The 5,134-nt window shown below is 44.0% G+C and overlaps 1 pseudogene; it reads right to left on the bottom strand.

Moving 5' to 3' along the window:
* Window positions 1-2,996: 2,996 nt before the first annotated feature.
* Window positions 2,997-4,424, bottom strand: LOC124991395 (non-POU domain-containing octamer-binding protein-like; annotated as a pseudogene).
* Window positions 4,425-5,134: the final 710 nt, after the last annotated feature.

The following is a 5,134-nucleotide window of genomic DNA, read 5'->3' as shown; positions in this document are numbered from 1 at the left end:
GCCTATTTCCCTTGTTTTACAAGGGCATGTCCAGTGGAATGTTGCTCAAGATTTACAACTGTCCTCTGCATCTCAGTGGCTCAAGGGCATTTCCTTTAAGACTTGGTGTCTATCTCTCTCTCACTCTCTCTCTCTGTTTATCCTAAATTCCTGTCAGGTGTGGAGTGAATAAAAAGAACTATATGCAAAGTCAAGGTTCAAAGCAAAGATAATTTTTTTTGCGGGAGGAGGGGGGGAGCTACTGTGGAATTAACCCAAGGGCAATGTACCACTCAGTTGCATCCCCCTGTACTACCCAACCTCCCTTTTGTAAATTTTGAGAAAGTATCACACTAAGTCACTTAGGGCCTAACTAAATTGCTGAGGCTGGCCTTGAATTTATGATCCTCCCAAGCCTCTGGGATTACACAGATGTGCACCACCATGTCTGGCTCAAAGGTAATCTTGAGGAAAGGCAGGCTTAGCATATATGCCTTGGGAAGGAGCATAGGAGTAGAGGAGAAGCAGGAGACCCCCATTGTGAGTTACTTGCACTTGGGTTGGGGAAGGGAAGACTGAATCCTAGAGGAATTAGGATGGGTATAGGAGAGGAGGTAGTCTGGATTGGTAAGAAGTTGGGGAGTGGAAGGAGAATTCCAGCACTTCTTGGACCATGACAGGAGACCACCAAGGGAGAGCTTGGCCAATATGCATAGAACACTTTATTGTAGGGAATGAATTGGAGGGAATAGTATAAACTGGTCTAGAAGAAAAGCTACCTGGCTGTTCCTCCTTTGGGCTGTGCCCTTTCCATTGCAGTCTCCCAGTATACTGACTGAGCATTACTCAGTAGGTACTTGCCTCTTTGTGCTCTAACACTTTGCTGATATCCATATTACCGGCTTTATGAGGACAATTTTCACACCTTTGCAAAGAAGTATAACACCCATAAGCATTCCCAGAACATTAACCATGGTGCTGAAGGGATGGTAGGGATGTGGGTTATGGCGCATAGGTATGTGGGTGGGATTGGACAACTGTCGAAGAACTGATCCTCATGAACATATCAAAAAGATAATTTTAGAGTGTAAATTCTGCAATAGCAGAGATCTTGTTTCCACTGATATGCCTAAGAACACTAGTGCCTAATCCACAAATGCTCCAATATTGGTGAATGGATACTATATTCTCTTAAAACTCCTTTATTTTGCACTACTAAAAAAATACCTCAAAGAATTTCTAACCAGTTTATGTTGTAATTGAGGGCCACCCTGTAAGAGTGGGTGAGAAGGAACAAGATCTTGCATTAGTCTTACTCCTCAAATCATACACATAGATAGGCATGGTGTAAGGAAAATGCTAAGTAACTGCAACATGGCAAAAGAAGGATTCCTTATAATGAGATAAACATTATTTAAGCCAAAAATTTCCTTTTGGCCTAGTAACAATAGCCACAAAGATTCTAATAGTCTAGGAGCTAAGTGAAACAAAGTAATACAAGTGGAGACAATTTGAAGATTGAAGACCATAGTACTTCGTGATGCTTATGGATTTTAAGAAAAAAACGAGGATCCAAGAAGGATCTCGCGGGACTAATTGGCTCTTAATTAAGAACGGAGTCTGGTAACTTTTGCTGAATGGGTCACACGTATCCTGTTCCTGGAAGAATCACAAAACTGAATTTGGTGACCCCTGACTGGGCATATACCTGTTTCAACTACCGAGATAAACAGCCTCCGGAGGGTGGAATTCTGCCTCCATGATCTGACCAATGAGCTGTGACCTGCTGTCAACCAATCAGGACTGAGCACTTTCTTCACTCTTCCATTCCTCATTTGCATAGCAGATCCAGTGGGTACCTGAGTAGGAATTTTATATAAGCCAATCTCTATCTTTGTTCCCTCAGAATACCCTTCCCTTTTGTACCTGACAGCGATGTCTCTCCAGTTTGCAACAATTTTTAAAAAAATAAGGCCTCCATTTATATTAATTTCTTTCCTAGTGAATTTTTTATAACGTTTAAAGTTTAAAGAGGCGCTAAGTACTTAAAAGGGGAAATATTTGATAATTTTTCCCACAGAGGGTGGATCTAGGCTGGTAGCCCACAAAGTTTTGCAGAGACGGTCTTTTTTTTTTAAAGGCTTAAAATGTATTTTAATAAGTTGATGCTGCATTATTTCTCCATTTGTCTGGAAAAACTCCAAGTTTAAGGTATAAGGAACAAATCAAACATGGTACACCAATAAAAAATGCACAGCATAACTACCTAAGATAGCCAAGGTTAAGAGCTACTGTCAGACCATCCGGCATACAGCAGCCCTGTTCCCAAGATTGTACTAGGCCTATCAAGAAAAGCTGTGAATAGCAACATCATAGACACAAAAGGGTCATTCTTGGGTTGTCTTTACCCAAGAAAAAGATGGAGGCAAGTTAACACATGATTTTTTTTTAAAAGATATACTAAAATGAAAAGTTCTGAGAGAAAATGTCTTCCTTAGGACATGAAGGGGTAATATATGGGATAAAAGAACTGTATATACGTATGTTGTCTGTGACCTCTGAATTTGCCTGAATTCTCACCTGGGAGCGAATGGAGCAATGGGGCTAAGGTCATTGGGGTATGTTTTGTTGTTGTGGTATATATATGGCAGTGTCTCTGGGTTTGAGGGGTATAGGAACAAGAAAGCAAATAAAACATGATGGGAGGAAAAAAAAGAAGGAAATGATCAAGATGAATGGGGCTCTAACTGGATCCATTTTGCTATGGGTCCCCCAGCCCTCAACAACCATATTTGAGACTTCAGGAATGCACCACATAGAATCATTTAACCAATATGCCACACAGAACTGATTTGCAAATGAGGAATGGAAGAGTGAAGGAAGTGCTCAGTCTTGATTGCTTGACATACCACCTCTCCCTTGCCCTCTGCCTCCAGCATACTCCCTAGAGTAGTACAGGCAGGGAAGACCTAACTATTGGGAAGAATTCCTAACACTTTTCCAGGGTTGAATTCTGGCTAATCCAAAAAGGGTCCTTCTTTTAAGGGTTTTGGGAAACTAGACACTGTGACTTTATTAGTATTGGCAATGTTTGGAGCAAATTCAGCTCCAGGAGCTGCACGGTTGAATGCAGGAGCCGTTCCACCAATTGCCTCAATTCCTTCCATTGTGGTAGCTTGACCAAAGCATTCAGTTGTTGTGGGGTCAGTCCCAAAGTTCCATCTGGCATCATAGCGGCAGGTCCTGGAGGAGCTGGGGTACCAGCTGGCACAGGAGCAGGGCCCATGGCACCTCCCATAGCCATCTGGCCCATCCTTATCTCTTGCTCTCTTGCATCAGGGAAGGTCCCCTTGAATCCTTCCTGTTGTCGCCGCATCATCTCTTTTTGTTGCCACTGCATTTCTTCTTCACGGCACCTATGCTCCTCTTCCTGCCTGAGCTCCGGTTGCTTTCTTTTTTGCACCTTTTGGTTGTGCAGCTCTTCCATTCTTCGAAGTTCTTCTTGGCGCCTCATCAAATCCTGCCTCATTAGCATGAGTTGGTGCTCACGACGAGCAGCCTCCATCTCCATTTCCAGTTTCTCACGAGCCTCCTTGATGTTGTGGTCCACCTGGTCCCGCAGCTGTTTCTCCATCTCAATGAGTACCTTCCAACGCATAGCATACTCATACTCAAAGGAACCAGTCTGTGCAAATCTGGGTGGCTGCTCTCGCTCCTTGTGAAATTGCTGGTTCTTTATAACCAGCTTCTCTGGAAGTCCTTCTTCATCATCTAACTGGTCCATCGGCTCCAGGAAATGTGGTTAGCAGGAAAGACCCTTCACTGCATCTGTCCAGAGCTTTCCAAGCATCTGGCTTCCCTGAGAACTCAACAATGCCTTTTCCTGAGGGTCTTCCTCGCTCATCCACAATGACTACGGCCCTCTCCACCAGGCCAAACACAGAAAAAGCTTCTTCCACCAGTTTGTTAGACACATACGGAGGAAGATTTCGAACCATAAGGCACTATGGCAGGCAAAGCGCACATGCAGCTGTTTTCCAAGGAGTGGCTCTACTTTGTCCAGCTCTACTTTGGCAATTTCTGCCAGGGTTCGTGTTTCCAAGCGGATAAAGCCAAAGCCTTTATCCTTATGAATGAAAACTTCGCCTGCCTTCCTGTATTTCTCAAATAGTTTCCTCATGTCCTCCTCAGTGATTTCAGGAGGGAGATTACCCACAAAGAGATGGCTAGGTTGGGTGAAGGTCTTCTCTCCTGGTTTCCTAAAATTCTTCAAGTCAATAGTCAAGTATTCATTTTGGCTGCTAGCCTGTTGCCCATTTTCAGGTATTGGTGGTGGTGATGGCTGACTGTTGTTGCTGCTGATAGTGCTGCTGGTGGTGATGCTGATGATGTTTCCTTGGAGTATGGTTCTGTTTCTCCAAATTAAAGGTTTTATTGCTCTGCATTTTTGCACTCCTCTACACACAGTCCTTTCCTCAGAGTAACAGCGGCGACGCTGCACGTCCTATATAATCCTGAGAAAAGAGTGCGCCACTGCTGGAAATGAGACGACAGAGCTGGGTGCCTCCCAAGGGGAACAAAGTGGTGTTCTCGATTGGTTATCTGACCTGCCAATCCGCAGAGAGGGTCTTGAGAACCTCATTAGTAGGGACTGGGCGTTCTCTGAACCTTGAATGTCAGTGAATCTCAATTGTTAGGCATCAGGCATTCTGCAAAGGCTTTAGGTTTCTTTTGCTTTAGTCTTTTTGCTGTGTGGTACAATCTCCCTTTCCTCTTTCTCCTGGCTGGTTTTCTGGTCTCAGTTGAAAGGTCACTTCTCTCAGGGGAACTTTCTTGACCAACAAACTAAATTGTGGCCTTTACTGGGTACTACCCTAGAACTCTGTGTTTATATATTTTTGTGGGTGCCAGGGATCGAACTCAGGGGCACTTGACCACTAAGCCACATCCCCAGCCCTATTTTGTATTTTATTTAGAGACAGGATCTTCCTGAGTTGCTTAGTACCTTGCCCTTGCTGAGACTGACTTTGAATTCGTGATCCTCCTGCTCAGCCTCCCTCATGCTGGAATTATTCGCATGTACCACCTCCCTGTCTCCACATTCTTACAATAGATAGTGAAGTAGGACAGGAGAGGCTGGACACCTGAGGAATTT

The sequence above is a fragment of the Sciurus carolinensis genome, chromosome 8 (genome assembly GCF_902686445.1).
Source record: "Sciurus carolinensis chromosome 8, mSciCar1.2, whole genome shotgun sequence".
In the NCBI taxonomy this organism is placed as follows: Eukaryota; Metazoa; Chordata; class Mammalia; order Rodentia; family Sciuridae; genus Sciurus; species Sciurus carolinensis.
This window is presented reverse-complemented; position numbering and strand designations above follow the sequence as displayed.